Genomic DNA, 21,481 nt, shown 5'->3' with positions numbered 1-21,481 from the left:
AATACAGCAAGACTTCTTTTTTTCTTGCTTAGTCATTAAAAACTGGTCTCAAAAAAAAAAGGTTAATATCTTGTGACCTGGTTATTTCAACAAGGAAGCTTACTAGTACCATTTGCTTATTCTTAGACAGAAACAATTTCTTTATTTATTGGTATCCTACAAAAGGGAAATTTGTAGAACCTGCATGGAGATTTAGGGAGATGTTCATTGCCTCATTGCCAATTTAATATTACCATTTAATGCACACAGTATGTGGGCTTCTCTTCAATATTTTGCAATGGATGCAGTGTAAGAATCAAAATATATCACTTTCACAAGCAATTTAGCACAGCATAAGGGAGGAAATGTAGCTGTACTGTCTTAGTACTTATTTTCTAATAAAATTCTAATAGATTTTGGGTTAATGACACAGAAGATGGCATTTATGTCCTAAATCTTTTTTTCTATATCTGCAGCAGCACAATGAAGCAGGAAGTTACAAGACCAGATGATAAGATATGCACTCCTTGCTTGTGTACGATAAAGTACCCTTATGAAAAGCTGGCTTATCTTTGACTCTTAACTAACGTCTCACTGTGGGATAGTGCCTGTCAGGCCAAAGTCAGTAAAGCTAGTTAGGCTTTCCTTCACTAGAGATTGATTTGATCCTTGAAAGAAGGTCTGCTTTAACCCCCCAACAAGGATTATCAGACTTTTTAAAGAGAAAAACAGGGAAACCAACAGTCATTTTTTTCTGTGGTTAATAAAGGAAGAAGATTAAAAAGACTCCCCTGTTGATAAGATCTAACCATTTATGTTCCTGTGTGATGAAAGGTGAATACCTATTTAAGATTTATTTAGTATTTTGTCATCTATAATTAATCTAAAGGGCACAACAATTTGTCTTAACATTCTGTAATGCAATGAAGCTCATTTTAACAAATAACTGTATAAATAACACATTTACTAAGCCACTTGGTTGACTGATCTTGTGCTTGAGCTGTAAAGCATTTATAATTGATAACAGAGTGAAGCTGAAATAGCAGGATGATTCTTTCTGTATAGAATAATAAAAAATAAAAGAGTGTAAGGCATCTGTAGCTGTATGAGCGTGTTTCTGTAAAACTTCATATGCATCTATGCAGGGTCTTGTTACATGCTTCTCAAAGTAACTGTGACTATTATCACTGATTGCTTTGGACATGACAATGGACAAAATCTAGTTTGAAGCACAGTCTCTTCAAGTTCTTTACAACTTAAATGAAGCAAGCATCAGAGTATTTCTCTGAAATGTCATAATACTCTCTGATTTCCAGAGGTAGAAAGAGGAATCCTTGTTTTCTTATCTCTTGGTTCATTTTTTTACTCCTAGCCAACTGCTACTTGGTACAATGGACAATGATTTCTGTACAACAAAAGTAAAAGAATATTGTGGATGGACTGTGCAGACAATTCAGGAAAGTTATACCTTAGTGCTGTCACTTTCAGTTCTCAGTTGCTGTGTTTCAGTTCAATGTACGTGATCCTTGATCAGGCTTTTCTTCAGTTTTGTGAGTCGCTCAGCTCATTTTTGGACAACTGAGAAACAACAAATCAACAAGAACATGAAAATACAACATAAAAATATGCCCAGTGGGAGGATTAGTCAAGCATTTCACACAGTCATTCCAAATATCTCTATTCTGAGCTGTGTCTACCTATGAAATAAGTGTGAGAGTAGAAGATCTGAATTTTAGTTTCTGGTGCAGAGAATATGCTTTCTTCAGCAGTTCAGTTTGGCTGCACTGGAGTCTAGAAGGAAGAAGCACAGCCACTAGGCTATGATGTATAACTTTCCTGTTCCAGGGGAAGCCCTGGAGGACATGGAAAAGGCACTGTTCATGTCAGTGAGTCTGCTTGAGTAAGACAGGTCAGCATGTTTTTACTTAGCTTGATCTCTCTGAAGAAAATCTAGTGCTGTTACTTAAGTTGGCTTTGGGTGAGTCCTAAATATTTTTTAAGTGTGCAATATCAAAATAATTCAGCTGACCTGAGAGGATGGTATTTCTGCAGTATTATCTGAACTCTTTTAGTACTTCTTCCTGAAGATGAAAGGGTTTACATTCGTGCCTATTTCTCTCAGCTGACTATAGGAAGTCCAGACAAGTAGCTCAGATGTAGACATCTAGTTGCTGAGGCTTAATGTTAGGTGTCTACATTAGAGACTCTACCTAGCAAGTTCATTTTGTTGTGACTCATACTGAATTTGAACTCATTTAGCATTTCATTTCCAATAAAAGCATTTTCAGAGATAAAATACATGAAGAGGATCTGGAGATATGGTGCTGGAGCAGAGGGAGTGGGGGGCTTTTATGGTAGGACTCTAGAGGATCCTTTAGAGGTCTTCTGCTCTGCTCCTCTGCATGCTTTCTTAGATGATGTTTATGCATTTGTTAGAAAAAACAGGTTGGGTGCATAAACCAGGACCTTTTCATTCACCTTGTCTAAAAATCTTTGTTCTCTAATGCCAGCCACAGTTCTTTGCATGCATCTGTGCAATATGTTTTAAAAGGAAATCAGTCAGTGGCCAGCTGAATAAGTACTAAGATTTTGTCATATGTTGAAAGCTCTTCAGATGTTTAAAGGAAATAACCAGAATTCAGAGCGTATATTAAATTATCAACTATCTAATAAGAGTGCTACTTCCCAGCTGGGATCCTTCTGGTACATTCATTCATCTTCAACTGGTGTAATTAAAGACGAAAGGTGTAACACCGACCATCCTTCTCTAGAGATCTCATCAGTTTAATTCTGGAACTATCATTGGAAAGGGGATATCATATAAATTGTTCAGACTTAATTGGACACCTGCTGGAGGTCAAGCAAAACAACCAAGGTCTACTGAGATAGGGATTGCTTTCAGTAATTCAGTAATTTGGTAGGAGGGAATTTGGCAATGCAATGCAATGAAATCTTTGTCTCATAGCTGTTAAAACCAGATTTGGCTAGCAAAGAAAACACTAGGAAAGGAGTGGAAAACAAGAGCAAAAAGTAATGTGCTTAAAATCTCACCCTGAGAACTGCTAACTTCATGCATGCAACTTGTGAATCAAAACCTGCAGTTTAAGGGTTGCATAAAATAGCTTCTTAAGGGTGCAACGAGGGTATGCAAAACTATTTCTGGTGTTATACAACTTCCTAATAACTTTCTACTCAGAAAAAAGTGCTGTAGCTGATAAGTGAAAAAGAGTATTTGTTTTCCCCCAGTTGTGTCCTTAAATCACATCAGTGCATTTTGATGTAGTAAAAAAATGAGCATGACTCCCTTTAAAAACAATTTTTCATCTGGTGCTGTCAAAAATAATTTCTCATTGTGATGATGTTACCAAACCCACTTAATCTGTTTATAGCTGTTATTTAAATTGCTGTTTCCATAAATGTATATGACTGCCCTGAAGGTAGCTATATTTGTTACAGAAGGTGTCTCAGGAATCTTGGAGCAATCTTCCAATCTAATTAAGAGTGCTATACTTACAGCTTAAAGGGCTGTGTTGCTAATACTAAAGGTTCAAAAATCATTAGTCAGGGCCCATAATTTGAGTCAGGCCCCTAAATGTGAATATTTGCTTTTAAAAGAGTATACTATGTCTTAGACTAGGTTTTAATTTTTGAACTCCCACTGCCCTTTGCCATGGTTTGTGTGTTTGTGTGCATGTGTGTGAATATTCATGCCTGTAAGTTACTCTGTTTCTATCACAAATGCCACCTTTTTATCATATGTTTAAGATAAGGCAGTGATAGTCCCTATTTTCATTCCTGTCTACCCTCTTACCTTTTTGCCCCTGCAAGAACTGTTACTCCATGGGTCCTCCTGTACTACCTCCTGTTATTCACTCCTTGAGAAGGGGACAAATTGCGGTGTGTGTTTTTCCCAAGCCTGGAAGGGAAACAGGTGGGAAAAAGAAACAGAGGAAATCTTCCACATGGGGGAAAAGGATGAATATCTTTTGCTTCCATTCTCTTTTTGCCTCTTTGTCTCCTTGCTGCTTAGGTGAGAAGTTTATCTCCCTGGCTTTCCTTTTTCCCCGAGTTGGGGAAGTACATGATGAATACAAAAAATTCTGAATTGGGACCACACAGTCTCTGGATTTATCTAGAGATTAAGCCAGAACCTTCCTTGTCCTGAATAAAGGACACAGCTAAGATTTGGTGATAACTGTTTGAGCCTATGTGCTGCAGCAAACAGCACTTACTGTGCAGTGTTTTGCTTCTGTCAATATTGTATTTAAGTTTGGTATGTACAAAAGGTGCTCAGCTACCACACCGATTGGTACAATATACTTCTGTCTTCCAAACAAAACAGAATGGAGGGATCTGTGCCTGGGTGGACTAATACAGAAGTTAATCTCTGCTTTTCTTACCAGTTTATCTGAACCCTGGAATAATTTATTCCAGCTATCCTTGGAATTTCAATTAGTGAATTACCATAGAGCATCACCATGTCTTGCAAGGCAATTTGAAAGTTTTGCCTCAGAAATGGCTGCATTACAACTTCATATAGGAGCTGCTGTCTGTGGATGGAAATGTTTTTTATTTGCCTCCTCATAGCCATGTCACATAAAGCAATCATGTAAAGTAAAGAAATCATCCAACATTCCTGCCCCACCCTGCAGCAGGCAGCTGCCTCACCACAAAATGTTCTTTGCTGTGACACTTCAGAGGGGTATTGTACTAACTGAGGTAGACTTTTTGAAAAGGATTAGAAGCTTTCAAATATTCTTTTACACCCCTGTAAATGTTTCCTCATTCTTCAATCTTTCCCTCATCCTCTGAATTGCATGGCATCATTGCATATGCTCTTCTACTTGCAACTCTCCTTCAATAATTTATCTTTTTGGATCAGCTGGGTGCTTTTCTCCCTTTGTTTAATGTTGATAACTTTTGACATTATCTAGTAATGACTAATGGGAAATGCCAAGTTTGACAAAACATTTTCTCATTCTAACATGTATACCTGTTACTTGATTTTCTCTCCCCAGTTTTGACTTTACTGAGTGATGCGGTTTGTATATCGTCCATCCTTGTTGACTGGGCCAATCACAGAGACCACATATCCCCATTCTTACCCGTTGTATGCACATTGTCTACATTGCACTTTAGCAGTGAGGTTCTCAAGTAGCCTTTTGTAACTATGAAGGACTATATTTTTAAGCTGGAGTGTTTGGATGTCATTCCGTAGGACTCTTGCTGTTCTTTTGCATAGTCTTTTGGAATAATGTAAAACTAATACCAGGATGGGGATTCTTTCAGTGTTACCTAATTACAGGCAAGTCATCTCTTTTTTGTCATCTAAGCTTTGTCTGTGGTGATAGACAGAGAAAGAGGTACCACAGAGCCTGGGTCATTTTGTCCTAAAGGAGGAGTCTAAGATAAGTAAGAAAAATTGTCCTCTGCAGGTACTCATAGTCCTTCCCTTGCATATGGGGCAGCCATGATGTCTAGTTCTCATAACCTAAATTTAAAAGGCATGTCAAGCTTATGCTTTCACTATTTCCTTTTCCTACACCAAGTACTGAATGTAATGGAGCACCAAGTATGGTTCCTCTGCTCCCAGTTGAGCTCCTCCTGTCTCACCAGTGGCATATACCAGGTATCAGGTCTCTGAGATATGCTTAGGGTGCTTTATTGACTGAGTGCTCTGGAGGCTAGATCTTTTACCTGGATCTATTGCTACTTATGTTTTGTTCTTTGCTCAGGATGCAGGTGTTGAGTAAAATGTCTTCACTGAAGGGGCAAAGCACCACTCTTGTTTCATAAGCCTCCTGTAGAACAGCATAGGGATACTACAATATTCCACCAAGTTCCTCCAACTATAATGCTTCAAAACATAAATGATATTCTGCTACAATCTGGTTTTGGTTATTTTTTTTTTTTTTTCTTGATAAACTCAGACAAACCCTGAGAACTACATATTAGCATATTAACACTTCTTGCACAAATGTATTTTTAAGCCTTGACAGTGCATGAGTTGTGATTAAACCTATTCTGTTAAAATTCCTCAGTTCCAGAAATTTTCCTTATACTGACAGTTTAAGGAGATGAATTTGTCTTTGAGAGGACACAGTTCTTCCCTCCAGACTTCACTCATTCTCCTAGACCTCCCCTACTTCTTTATTTTTAGGCATTTCAGCATTGCAACGTATAGCATCAGCTCAGTTCAGCAAAGTTATTGAGTTATTGTACTGGTTAATATAGTGAAATTTATACAAGCTTAATCACATTTATTATCCCTGACAGCAATGCAGATGTTCTGAATGCTAAGTGATTTTTTTTTTTATAAAGAATATAATTAATTTTTCAGACCCTGACCAAAAATGCTTAGTGGTCAGTTCTGCCACTGAAATGTATTTAATAATATGTAAATCTGGCATTTTGAGAAGTAATTAAAAATAAAGTTGCTGTAATTTTAAATTCAGCTAATATCTGTATTGCTCCCATCTAAAGTGGTACTAAGCTAAGTGCTTGAACTAATCGATTTTTAAAAGGGTTTGGTTAGTGATCTCAAGGGAAATAAGAGAGGTTGTATGAAAACATATTAATTACAGAGCCTTCTTTTTTAATGATGCATGCCCTTTTTAGTAACAACTTCTTCAACTTAAATCATTCAACAAACCTTTCTAGTTTTGTCTCATCTATCTTGATTGTTCACTATATTTATTACAGAATGAAAATAAGATTTTAGATTTTAATCATTAGCTATAAAGGATTCCAAGTAGCTCAATGAAATAATTTCTTTGTAAAAAGTATACAACTTGAGGAAAATTTTTGCTGACTAGGATATAGGTCTTTCTTAAAGATTAATATTACTTTCCCTTTCAGTATGTCATATTTTGCTCTCAAGTGTATAGAAAGCCTATTCATGAAAAAGTTTTTGCTCTTCTAATAATATTTTAATTAGTTTTAGAATATGCTTGTTGCAGTCTTGTTTGAAGTGAATCAATATTTTAGGATTTGATATGAAAAAAAAAGCCATTGAGCTCAGTGAAGAAATAAATGCTATGCCTGTCTTCCAGATTGGAGTGAAATACGGATTATCTGGTGCAGAGAGGATGGGTTTTACCTGCAGAATGCAGAGCAAGTCTGGAAGTGTTTCTAGGTAATGGGAGCAAATATGTTTCTCATGGGCAGGTCCTTCGCTGCAGGAAGGTTGCAGTCAAGGTGAGACATGACAGAAGCTACTCTGCAGATAAAAGGATGGGATGTCAGGATTTAGCATGGGGATAGCACGGGTGGATAGCAATGGGCACAGTCTGCTTATGTAAGCGCGACATGATGCACAGGGAGCTGGAACACTGAGGTGGAGCTGCCTGCACATTTCTCCTCCAGTGAGCACTAAAGGGCACTGAGTATCTAAAAGCTTTAGTTTACTGGAACACAGCTTTGAAGACAATAGTTTTAAAACTGAGATAATTCAACTCTGCTGCATAAGAACAAAAATGAAAAGCTTTGAAAACAACTATTTCTCTTAAACGTTCCCCCTTGATGGACAGGTCTTTTCCCCCAGCTCTGCTCTCAGTTTTAGTCTCTTCTGAGGTTACAGCAAATACTCTATAAAAAGTCTGGCCTTTGGTCTGACCTCTGGTTGTGTGTCTGCCCTGCTTCTCAGGGTCTCTGTTTTCCCCACCCAGGGATCTAGAAGGTCAGTGTGCTTGGAAGCAGACCACCACTCCCTACAGAGAATTTTCTTTGACCTCACACAAATCAAATGGACAGCCCTGCCCTCTAGCTTCTTAATAGAAAAAGCATGAAATACAACAGTCAGTGAGCTGTGGACCAACAGATAAAATAGAATCATAGAATCTTTTAGGTTGGAAAAGACCCTTAAGACCATTGAGTCCAACAGTAAACCTAACACTGTCAAGTCCACCACTAAACCATGTCCCTCAGTGCCACATTTACACATCTTTTAATTTCTTCCAGGGGTGGTGACTCCACTGTCCCAATGCTTGACAACCTTTTTGGTAAAGAAATTTTTCATGAGATCTAATAAAAAACCCCATGGTGCAATTTGGGGCCATTTCCTCTTGTCCTATCACTTGTTACTTGGGAGAAGAGACCAACATCCCACCTTGCTACAACCTGCTTTCAGGTAGTTGTAGAAAGCAATAAGGTCTTCCCTCAGCCTCCTTTCCTCCAGGGTAAACAACAGTTCCCTCAGAGGCTCCTCCTAAAAGTTGTACTCTAGACTACTCACCAGCTTCTTTACTCTTCTCTGGACACACTCCAGAACTTCAACATCTTTCTTAAAGTGAGGGGCCCAAACCAGAACACAGTATTTGAGGTGCAGCCTCACATATAGAGACCACCTTTCCTGTTCTGTGTAAGAGATTCTTCAGTAAGGATCAAAGGATATGTTTTGGTAGCACTCTTTCTTCATACTAACTCACTAAAGTAGGATTGCCTGACTTTTTTTTGTGTGTGGGACAAATTTCAAAGAGGATGTTAATTTATTATTATCTCCACTGCTAGATGTGATCCTGTGCTGTCTTTGTGGCAAAAGAAACCACTACTTACACGGATCAGACAATATTAGTCAGGCATTTCAAGTATTTTTAATGATCTTTGCAGCTAAGAAAGAGAATCTTGTGTCATGGGATTGGTCAAATTCTTCACAGACCATCAGAGAATGCAGCAGAAAATTATTAAGTGAATATTTATATCTGACTAACCTGTTTGAGAGAGAGATGTGAGAATCATGAGTATCCCAGTTGATGATCAGGCAATAGAGTTTTGTTTATGTTATATCAAGATATCAAAATTGAGGTGTTTGCTGGAGCTTAGCAAGCTGGACAGTGGAGTACCTGGAACATATCTGAAGATGCCCATGTCATCATTCCCACTTTTAATGTTGGGATGTGGATGACAAGAAATGTGTGTTTCAGGAGATGGTTGTGCTAATTTGTCAGCACAGGAGATCCTTTGCCTCATCTTCCCATTGCACTCTGGCTGTATGATCCTGCATGTTTTCTTTTGCTGCCTCTGAAGCCAGTCTGACCCGTTGATGAGACATTTTGGCTTATTCAACAAGCAGAAAATTATCTCCCTTTTTTGCTTGCTGAGTGAGCTGAATTGACTCATCAAACTGTTGGAGCTATCACAAAGGAAGTGGTAAGTACACACAGCTGGGAGGGAGAAAAAGGGGAAAGCTGAACCATATTTTTAGTGGTAGGAAGCTGTTAGACCACCTCAGCACTCTTGTAAAAACTCGTTCTTGTTGAATAACTCCTATGTCATATTTAATCTGCCTCTGGTCGGGTGAAACCTGTATATGTTGGCTGCTAAGGCTGGTGGTTCTGCAGAAGCATTTGCCAGAAGAAAGGTTGTTTGATTTAACTGGGTCCCTTGGCGGAGATGTCATTAGCAATGAATATTGATGGATTGGAGCTAATTACTAAGTCTTGGTGCATAACCTTTTAGTTCTTATATGTATTTTTATAAATGTAAAACTGGCTATAATTTGTTGACTCTTGCAAAAGATTTTGCCATTTGCACTTCAAAAACATTCATGGAACTCCAGAAGTTTTTGTTAAAACGACAGATGTATCCACTTACTATATCTGTTAGTCACATGAACATGATGGGAATGCCTCTGAATATGCAATGCTAAATGATGTGAAGCTTACTGAAGAGAATGCTTGCTGGAAAAATATAAAGCCACAGAGAAGTGAGCTTATTGGAGAGGTTTATTTTTGTTACTATAGGCGAATGTTAGTGGTTGTGTCAGGATTTTCAAGTTTTACAGTGTTCAGCAGCCATCATAAAAACAAATAAAAAATTGCATCAGATTTTCTGAATAAACCAGCTCCTGTCTTGGCATTAAATAAAAGGAAAGATTTTTGAAACCATATTCAATACCCTCACATATGGTTCTTCTGGGCAGTTTTCAGGCATGGCCAGTGCTAAGATTTCAAGCTCTTCAGAAAATTTGGCTTAAGCTCTCCATGCCATGCTGGACAGCATCCACACAGAAGCAGGGCAGAATTAACTACTTGTTTACCACAATAGAAAAAGAATGATATATCCAGATTTAGGCTGGAATGGATCAAAACAGTAAAAAAAAGAGGACTCGGGTGACCTTCAGTGAAACGTTTCATTTCCCTGTAAGGAGCTCAAAGAATGACAAAGTAATAAAGATCAAATCGTGGATCAAAGATGGGTATTTTAAGAAGGTTTTTTAAGTTCAGTCTCAAGAAGACATTCACAGAAAACTAGTTTTTTTTTTTTCTAGATGGACTTTGCCTGAGCAGCTGGGGTACTTAGGTCCTGATTTGTGAAAAGACTAGGGGGGTTTTAAACTGTAAAGCAGCAGAAGTTGACAACTCTCAGAAACTTGCATAGTCTTTATACAAGATTTTCATTACTACAATAACATATTACAAGTTTCTTATATCGATAAATGGATATTGGGAAGTGGGAAAACAAAAAAAAGGAAAAGGAGCTATTAATAGGTAGGCACTGGGTTGAGGCTGGTTGCAAAGCAATATGTGAAATAACAATACAAGGAGTTTGGGCCAAAAAATGGAGGCATTAGAACTGCTAAGGTACAGGATGAAATTGAATATCACAGAGGAAAGAATGCTGGCCATTGTTAGAACAGTGAAAGATATGAAAGACTTAAACGATTAGAAAGTCAGAATCAAATACCTTCACTCAGTATTTAGTATAAATGCCAAATGAGAAAAACCCATGAAAACCAAAAACCAAAAATGGTGGATAAAACAATCTCAGAGTCAAAATTATTTTGTAGAAAGATGATAAAAACCATAATATTGGCAATGAACCATCATGGCTGGATTTGGTGATACATGCGGATTTGGTATTGAATTTACCAAATGTATGTATTTAACTAAATATTAACTTCCTGAGGATACATTAGAGAACAAAAGCTTTTGTTCTCTGATCCATCTAGAATGTCCATCACCACCTTATTTCTAAGAGTGATCTTCCTAATTTTATTCCCAAACAGCCACTGAACTAGCAAATGTTGATGCCATTTTAAGTTTTATTTTACATGAAGGGAAGATGATCGAGAGAAGAGTATAATAGATTACTTTGAATTGAAAGGCCCTTCTGCCTTTCATTGTGAATGAAAGCACAGGCAAAGGAAAGTCTGCATTGTTCTCAGTGTGACCAGGAGAAAAGCTCTTTCAGTGAATGGGATTTGGTTAGGGAGAGCAGACACAGAGTTCTCTGTGGAGGAAACTCAGAAATAAGTGGAACATAGAAAATGAGTTTAGAATTTCAGTCCCATGAAAAGGAGGAAAATATGTTGGAAACTCATCTGTGTTAATATTCACTGTAAGGGATATACCCTAGGAATGTCAAATGGCCATAGGGAACCATGGACTTATGGTGCCATGACTTCTGGAAGTCAGCTGGTCCAATCTGATCTCAAAGCATGATCAGCTAGAAGAGGTTGCTTAGGACTTAGTAAAGTCAAATTTTGAGTATCTACAGGGACAGAGATCCCATAACACATCTGGCCAGCCCTCCCAGCAATAGCATTCTCTTCCTTAGCCTTCTCTTCTTAAAGCTAAACAAGACCTGTTCTGTATTTTCTCGTGCATTATGTGATCCAGATGACTTAAAAGAAATAGCCTGCAGAGAAAGAGATCTTGGAGCTCAGAAAACATATGGATAAAACCCAAATTTTCGAATATCAGTCTGAAGTAAACTTGTAAAGAATATTGGAAAGATAGTTGGAGGTTAATTTAAGCATGTCTGGAGATGAGAAAGAAAAATAGAATCAAAGCTCACCAGGCACAATGAGGACATTAATATTCCCAAAATCTAATGCTATGCCCCAAAAGTCAGTTTAATATTCTGCTTTGGGCTTTTTTTTTTAAGATAACCTAGCATGAATACAGAGCTGGATAAGTAAGGGGAGCTGGATGCAGAATAGACTTTTTCATTTCCAAAGTGAAAGAAGCAGACAATTTCAAGGCAAAAGATAATTGTTATTGCAGAATTGTGAAACGATCAACCCCCAGCAACACAGATCCGGTATAAAATTTTTCAGTGGTTTTCTTGATTTTGAAATGGTTCTATAGTGGGTATAAGATTTGTTTATGAGGAAAAGTAACCAAAGAAACCTACATCAGTTAGCTGAATATTTTATAAAATTCTGAATATGTTTTGAAAGAAAGAATAAATAAGGATATCAAAACAAATAGGAAACTGGATAAAATGTCACAACATTTTGTAAGAATTGAAATCTACAAGCCTATGCACCCACCTTCTGTAGTATAATGACTTATTTTGTAGGCAATACAAGGAAAACCAGGAAAATAGTAAAAGAAGGAAATACAGTATACCTAACTAATCAGAATGCCAATAAAATAGTATACTAATTTCCTGTTAGTTAAACCCGATAGTGAAGACGGTAAGCACCCCACCCTCTCCCTCCTCACCAAATCTGTCAGGAGAGGAACTGGCTAAAAAGGGAAATAGCCATAGTTATAATGTAGGTTACTGTCCTGATTTTGGCTGAGGTTTACTGTTAGACTTCCTCTGGAGAAACTATTGAAATGTATCTATATCTCCAACAATCTTTTCATTAATGACTGTATAAAAACTCAATATTTAGAACACAAATAAATTTTGCTGAATTTGTTTGGTATAAACTGGGGAGGCATCATTAATGAAGAAGTGGGTCATAATATGACAGTGGCAAGACTAGATGACCATGAGACCTGTGATCACAGAAATGGGGTGGAATTTAAAATTCAAAGTACAAGGGTCTCATATAAAGGTTTTCTGCTATGGCTTGGGATCTCACTATTAGAACAGACATAAGAAGAGAGCTTTTTGCTTGATCAAAGAGTAATACAAGTAGCATAAATGATGCAAGGTTACGGTAAGAAAATTCAATTCTAGGGTGTGTTTACTGAAGAAGTGCTAGCAAAGGGAGAGAAGAGTAGGTGTAACTAGGGGAGGAACATCTTCACTATTGGTGTACAACCCTAGTGACCTATGTTTGAGAAAGATAGCTGAAGCCAGAAGAGCTGCAGAGAAACACAAGGAATATGACTGGGGGAGTGGGGAGCAAACAAAACTACCCTGTCTTTTTTAGCCAAGCAATTTGAAATCTGAGAAAGTATTTAGCATAGGCCTGTATCGCTTGAGCATGTAGTCTTCTGAGACTGCTAAGAATGAGACTCTTCCAGTCAGATATTCTTACATCTGCTAGTTTAGGTTTCTTTACTACTCACCATGGAATTTCTCTTAAAATTCAGCAGTTATTCAGATGGTAGGCATGGGGAATTAAAAGTATTTAAGTAAAATAACATATATCTAGATGCTTTCATCATGTCTTGAACTGCCATTAGATGCGTTTAAGGGGAAAAAGCTGTGGAAAATGTGCATAGTGAAATCCTGGCTCCAGTGAAGACAATGGTGAAACTGAATGGTTTTGTTTTCCCCCTGCAGTATACCTTTTTTGAAAAAAAGTAGCTCAGAGAGAAGTACTTCATTTTTACAGTCATCTGATCTCTCAATTGTTCACATTCTTTGTTTAAATTTAGAAGTGTTAACATAATTGATTTTTAAAGAATAAAAAACTGGGATTATAGAAGACTAATATTGTGGAATGAGGGAACCAGGACAAGTCCTGTTTTTTTAATCTGAATAATTGCAGGAATTAAAAAAAACCCACAAGTTCTTCAGCACTTTCTTTAGAATGAAAAGTTCTTACATTATGCGAAAGAGGAGGGCTGTAATTTTGCTATGTCTTTCACTGTCACTCAATAAATTTCAAAGATTATTGGAAGCAGGTTCACACAAGACTCTGCTATTTGTCTTTCGAAATACAAATGAACTCTTAGGACAGTTCATCTAAATCACTTTGAAACACCCAGCAGCCTGGTACTGTAATGCAAACAGAACAATTTTATAAATCAGTCAGGAGAGCCCATTCTTTAAAAGATATGCTGCATTACTGGAGGCAAAAAGCTCTCTGTTTCGTTATATAACAATGACAATAATTCAATTTAAGTGTATAATGACCCAAGTCAGCAGTCCAGAGCAACAAAAATTTAATAGGAACCTTATCTAGTTTGCTGACATGTTCTTCTCTAGAAGCTGTTATAGGCTTTTGAGAAAAAAAAACAATTGGCTCTAATCTTTAGTATAGCTAAGCAGCAGAGGGCAAATAGGCATTTTAGCACAACTTTTTCTTTTTTTAAACAGCATTTAATATATTCACATACTGCCAAGCATGGAGCTGTATGGTGAATATTTCTGAAATTTGTTCATTAGAACAGGCTGTCTTGAAGTAGAGAAGTGTATCTACACTCCCATGATGCCCTTTGGAACGGATCGTATGTCACTGTGTTGCGAAGGCAGAAGACTTCAGCGTAGGTCTCCTTTGGGAAGAGCATGGTTTCTATCTCCTGACGTAAATGAAAGCCATGATAAAATGGATGGGCTCCAGAGAACCATTATAAAGAAAATCACTCTATTAAATACAAAACCAAATGTAATTTCATCCCTATTTCTTTCACTGGTTTTTCATATACTGTGTTTAAAGAGTGCAGACTAATGTCTATATTGAATAGGTTGTAACGGCTACTTAATTTATGATATGGAATAATATTATTGGGGTAGTAGTGCTGAGACAAGGACAGCAACAGATGAATAAACTGTTCAAAGAAAACTATGTTTGCATCTCAGAATGGGTGTTCAAAATTCATTCATTGTATTCTTTAAATGCCTTTTTTACTTTTGCATTTTACAAGGTTATTAGTTATAAATTCATGGTTTATGATTCTGGTAGAGCTGTGATGTTTTAACAGTATATATTGGTGCTCCATTAAAGAAAGGTAGAAACTACTGTTTGCCTAAAATACAAGATTTTACATGGAAGGCAGTTCCTGAGTCACTAAGTCCAGTCACCTGCCATCAGAGATCAGTGATTTTTAGGTCAAAAGGCTTTACAGCAGATGAGCCTCACACATCTCCTTGCACTCGGGCCCACAAAAATCTTCCACAGTGAAAGCCAACAGCAAAGGAGAAGGCATTCTTAGAAGAGAAATGGGAAAGAAGAGTCCATGTCGTAAAAGGAACTGTGATGAAGGAGGCATTCGAGGGATATTAATGAGAAAGACTGGAAAATCTAGAGCTAAGAAATGGAGAGGGAAGTGTTTGGATATGCTCATGAAGGCCCAACCTCAACTAAGTCAACACCATGCTTGCCATGGGGTAATGTCACAAATCTGAAGTGAGGTTTATTTTACCTCATATGTTTGTGATGTGAGCCATTATGCCTGAGCTAGCCAGCCTAATCTCACTTTATCCTAATGGAGAAAAATAAACAAATTTAAGACAAGACTAGTATCCTACACATACTTTGGGATGGGGTGTGTTGGGCCATAAAAGTGCTCGATTCCCTCCATTGAGTTATTTTTGGTTTAGTTTTAGTTTTCATTCTGTGCATGAGAAATAGATTCTGCTGGTATGGACAGTTTCTGTCAGAAATGTTATTACAAGACGCATCATCTGTGTCCAGCTAGTGTAGTCATGGAGCTGTCATCCCATGCATAATGATATGGTTGTGTGTGATAAGTGCTTTCAGTGCTCTCCTGTGATGGCTCTGTTCACCTCCTCCCTTTCTCTCAGCTAGCAGAAAGAGTTCAAAAGGTTTGTGTGCATGCAGTCATCAGTGAAGGGAGCAGAAAACCAGGAACTTTGTGAAAAATCATCCTGTGGAAGGAGGATTTTTGGAGTCTCATTCCATTATATTCTGTTTTTCTTTTCAGTGGCTGTTGACAACTTCCAATTTAGTAGTGCCAATATTTTCTAGTGTTCCTTTTCTACAGAGATTGTGGGACCTTCTTTTTATTTTATTTTTTAACTGCCAACTAGTCATCTGACACCTTGTGAAATGGGACCTGAGGACTAATCAAGCTGAAAGAGTGTGTCATGAAAAAACACCGTTTGATGAGATAACTGTCCTGCTCTAGCAGCTTCCAGCAGACAAAGGAGGCAGTTCTACACTTGTATTCCCTGCTCCATCCCCTCTCAGTTTTCAATTGGTTCAGCACATTGAATGGCCAAAGCTTTAGCAAAAGAATGGGGAGGAAAAAAGAAAGAGAAAAAAAAGACCAGAGAGGAACAGTATATAGAGAAGTAGGACTGCTGAAATTGAGGAGGCAGGACTGTGTGTGGGGAGGGAATATGCCTGCAGAAAGGAGGAGGTGGAAACTTTCCGTCCAGCAGCAACATGGTGCTCCCTGTCTTGCTTGAGGGTAAATGTGATGATCGTAGCCAGGCATGTGAAGAAATTGAAAAGAAGCTGCAGTGACCTAAGAATTACAATGTTTACTGAGAAGCAGGTCCAGGCAGGTGGGTTTCACTGCTTTGATTGATGGCTTGGCTTCGCGAATGAAGATTTGGGAAGGGCTTTACCCATGCTTACTACAAGCGCGATGAGGACTAAAAGGGTAATGTGGGATAGGCAAATCCGGTTGGAAAAAAGGCTGTTTGGTCATTCAGGATGTTTCCAAACGAGACTGTCATCTCCTGGGTCAATCTCGAGCCCCCAGTATCCTGAACCGTCTGCATGCAGGTGGTTCTGCAGCTTCCAGTGCACTGTATCACCTGCTGTTTCGTCCCTCGCCTGTCTCTACAGGGCTTTGCAAGTGTGAGTAAATCCTTTGGGCCTGCACAGTGGATTTTTTAGGTGAGGTACAGCGTGAGCAGAACTGGCCCCACCCTTTACACCTGAGGTTTATCTGCCAGGGCCTAGCAAGCTTGGACGGTGACAGCAAAGTCCTCAGGTTGTAGGTTTGGTTAGAGTATCCTTCTTTTAGATGGAAGACATAACACAGCTAGATGAGCTCCATCTGCCTGGGTTTGAAGTTAGAGTTTTCCTTCTCCTAGGATTGTTGCCCGAAGGCTAGTGAGCAGGATTACTGTTGCAGCAACACATCATCAGTAGGGTAAAACTAATCTGTTTCACTGCATACAGTCCTGACATAGGTCTAAACCCACCCTGCTGATGCTGGAGACAGGGGGATTACAGAACTTTAGGAGGAGCTGCTCAGGTGGGTTTGTGGTTTTAGTTGTGTGAGCAGGAGGATGTTTAGAGGCTAAATCTAATGTTATGAATTGTGTTTAACAAAAGAGGTAAATTTTGAAGGAAAGAAAGGTTTTAGAGGTTACTTTCATGTTCTTATGAAACCAGTCCCACTGAATTTCCTTTGGCTGTTTTTCTGATTCCCCAGTTGTGACCCTTAGAGATTAGCAAAATGCCCTAAAATATAGTGGTGAGCTAGTACCAGACCTTTGAGTTAGCCTTAGGTCTTTCTGTGGTTAGAAAGGAAACTTGCTCTAGATGCACTAAAATGCTGATGGAGAAGTTGCTACTCTTTGTCCACTTCCCCAACGTGACTTTTATTCCAATTAAAATGTCTTTGGATTTTCAGAAAGGTTTAATACTTGTTAGTTGTTTTTCTTTTTCCTTACAAAAAGTAGCAGAGTCCAGCACCCCTGCAGAGAAGGTGAGCATGTGTTTGATAAAGACCTATTAGCTATTAGGTGGTGAAGTGTGAACTTGTCTCACTAAGGAAACCAACAGAGTCAACATCTCATTTTCCTCCCTGTACCAATCATTGTAAAACAAAATGATTTTTGAAGTCTTGGGAAAGAAAAATTCCCATTAGAGTAAGTCTTACTGACTTTATCATTGCTGACCTCATGAGTGGCTGTTGATTAACTTTTTACCAACCAATAGGAACGTTCCTAGTTCCTTTAAAAGAAAGTGGGTTTAAGAAACTGTCTGTCACAGAGCAAAACCATAGGCTCAAAGGATTCGATATTGTTTATTTCTCTCAGAACTCACTCATTATGTTTCCTATTCTTTTTGGATTTCAGAGGCTTATTTTGAAAAATGGACAGTTGAACACTGATCCGTGCTAAAGCAAACACAGAGTACATCTGGTGGATTGTACATCTGTCCTCAGACAATAGTGGGCAATTGGACATTCTCCAAGGTGGTATTATGTCATAGGCAGTGGATTGTCTTGTGTCTTATGAAAGGTTTCAGGCTCTCTCATTTTTGTAGAAATGTCTTCATTTAGAGATGTTTCATTTTTTAAATTTCCTCTTAGCATCCTTCAGGAAGTTTTATCTGTGTTATTGTACCAACACAGACTGTAAAAAGAAAACATGGCATAATGCCAGAATCCTGTAGTTGATTCAAATAGCTGATTGTGGGGCTCCTCCTGTGCAGAACCATTTGAAGGCTCAGGGCCCAAGTTTGCAATATTTATAAAGACAGAGATTCGAGAAGGCTAAATGATTATATAATGATGATTAAACACCAAAGCCTTTTTCTAATAAAGAAGTGAGGTATGACCTAATTACTACTGTTTGCTGGTAAAGATCGATCCATTTATCATTTCACTCTCTGTAATGGTTAAAATATTTTCCCCCAATTTTTAATAAAGTGGAACTTTTAAAGTATTTTCAAACTTTCAAGTTTAAGGAAAAAAACACATCACTTACTGGGACTCAAGTAGTCTCGGTTAAATTATGATGACCTGAGAACTTATTCTGCCACAAGTGCCTTCTTGCTTTTAGCTGACCTCAGTAGCAAAATGACAAAAGTTTAAGACCAAGCCTTAAGTTTGTCAAAGTTCACTCTTTTTCACTGAGAATTAAGTTAACAATTGTGGCTGGAATGCAACAAAGGTATTCACATTATGGACTAGGATTGTTCAGTTGACAGGGTAACCAATAAATTCATTGAAATTTGGTCATGCTTCATCAAGTGCCAGAGTTTCAGTGTTCTTCTCTGGCATCCTTGGAAGAGCAAGGGAAAGTTGCATTCAACTCCTTAGGATGTTCCATGATCAATGATTTAAATGTGGAGATACATCTGCTTTCCCCAGTAGCCATTGGTGGTCATTTTGGGTGTTGGCAATAGGAGCGCAATAGCATTGTGGTGATGTGGGTAGTGGTAGAATTATATGACACACTCTCATTTTTGTTTAAGAACAGGACATTTGTTTTAAAATATGATACAGGTTAGATAGTAAGGTGTTTGACAGCCTTTTCAGAATTCAGAGTTTCCTTTCTTGGGCCAACTGTCTCATGCTTCTAGTGTTTGTGATTCATGTAGAGTGTGATTCGTGTTGTTTGGATAAGGATAAATTTGGCTCATGTGGGGGTGCTCATGTTATCATGGAAGTGTTAGTGGCTATTTCAGATCAATGGTGATGCTATTGAGGTGCTTTTGGCTGTATTACTCCCATGTCAAACCCAAGAATGGGGTGGCCTTTTCTGTTGAGGTGGCTGTGTTATTCATAAAGAGGTAGCAGATTACCGCAGGACTATTGTCTTTGTTTCTGCTGAAACATGGTAGGTTTGCCTGTGTCACCTCTGCACTGGTATAGCTGAAAGAAAGTAAAAAAATTACTTGGAGATGACCTCCGAGGCAATTCAGAGGAAAATCTGGCTCCTGCATACTGCCTGTAAGTGTTATTTCTGGGGTCAGTCCCAGGCTGAAGAGGTTTCCTCTGTTACTTTGAGGTCTGCACAGTAGCGATTTACCTCTTGTGGATTCCTCTGCCGCAGAGTAAGAGTTGCCCTGAAACAAAAAGTGAATATCAGCTGACAAGCTGACAAGGAGCTTTTTGCCATAAGCCTGAATCAGCCTCAGGCTGCTAAAGAAAAGGAAGTGAAGAATCTTTATTATAAAACCCAGGTGAGGCGCTGCATATGAAAAGGCGAAAGTTTCAAGTGTTTGAAACTTGTAATGCCCAGTGCTTTCCAGAATAAGGACAACTCTATAGTTACAGTCCTCACTTGAAGTTCAAACTCTTTCAGTAGACCAGTTTTTATTTATCCAAGCAGTTATGGGGGAAAAGGATTGTAAACAAAAAGATCAGATGATTCACCTGAAGAATTTGCTCTCAAGTTGGCAAGCAGCACCACATGAAAGGTGCTTATTGCAATTCCACCGCAGACTCAGAACATCAATGAGACAAACATTGAAGCTAATTTCCACTGCTCCCATGGAGCTGTAGTGTCTGATCATGTCTGTTGAACTGACCTTTGGAAAAATGTAACAGGGCAAATGACAAACTGCAATTGCCGGCTTTGATATTTCCCAGTGAAAGGGAAAATTCTGATAAAAACTTTATTAAGACACGCTTACCTCTTTTCATAGCCTTTGATAGTGTCAATAAAAAATGCTTACTGCTGTCACTGCTGCTGAAGGCATATATAAAAAATAATTTTACAGTCTTTACAGTCTTTTCTTCAGTATTGCTCCTTTTTATTTTGAATTTGATTGAATTCAAACAAGGATGAATATACGGACTTGTGCATACCAAAAGTATATTGCTTTGTGTAGTTACTGTTCCTAGAAGACCTGAGTTTTTGCTAAAAATTGTAGTGAATATGTTACCTTCATTTTTCTGCAATGAGAAATGAAATGAACTAATAAAATGCAAAAGCTTACAGAGAAAAACTGTAGGAATTATTCTACTCATTGAAGAGTTGTTTCCCTTGCTAGGCCTGGTATTGTTAGAGCAGGAAAAGGAAGTCTGTAGGCTTGTGGTCTCCTTCTCAGCTGGTAGTCTGGTAGGTATATGTCCTTTCTTACAAGGAAGCCAGGAGGTTTCTCTGTCTTGCCTCTTCTTTTCTGCTCTGCTACTTCTACTCCTTTTGTCTTTACCCCTCCTGATGCTGGAGTAGATCAGGTGGTGCTCTTGATACTCAGAGTTTTAGAAGATGTTCCGTTTAACTTTAGACTCAAGTCTTTCAACTTAAACTTTAAATAAAAGATGCTCATTGTTACGTTTTTGGTCCTCTGGAGAGCTGAAATTCATTGCTCCATAAAACTGTATAACTGCATCAATAAGGTGCTTCCTACTCCTCTCCTTATGCTATAGATTTTATGATTTTTCAGAACTCTCAAATGATGCTGTAAATAGTCTGGTGGGAGAGTTGGGGATGTAAGGGAATGTCTCTGTCATAGGTTGACCACTCAAGGAGGGAAAAAAAGGTGTAATTGCTAAACACTTCCATTATATACCTCCCAAAGTATAGAGGTGGTGACCACACTGGGAATGCAAGCCAGACCAGTTGCATGATCATGAGTCTATTGTATTACAAGTCATTACCACGAAGTATGATGAAACAAGAACCTTAGCCCAGGCCCCCCAGCTGATAAACACTAAACCAGCATATACTGGCTGTAAGTAAGGTATAACATGCTGAAACTGTGAGATCAAGAGCAACAACTTTGAGAGCCAATAAATCAGCACTGTGACAAGTGACTATTAATCCGAAACAATGAATTCTTATCACAAATACGATTAGAAACAGTCCAGTCAGATCTGTCGTTATCTCAACTCTTCGTGCCCCACGTTGGGTGCCAAAAAGTACTGTCGTGGTTTAAGCCTAGACAGTAACTCAGAACCATGCAGCCCCTCGCTCACACTCCAACTTTTTCCTC

The sequence above is a fragment of the Pezoporus wallicus genome, unplaced genomic scaffold (assembly GCF_028554395.1).
Source record: "Pezoporus wallicus isolate ANWC-B61680 ecotype Strahan unplaced genomic scaffold, APGP_CSIRO_Pwel_v1 contig_4847, whole genome shotgun sequence".
NCBI lineage: Eukaryota > Metazoa > Chordata > Aves > Psittaciformes > Psittacidae > Pezoporus > Pezoporus wallicus.
The sequence above is the reverse complement of the archived record's forward strand: the minus strand, read 5'-3'. Positions refer to the sequence as shown.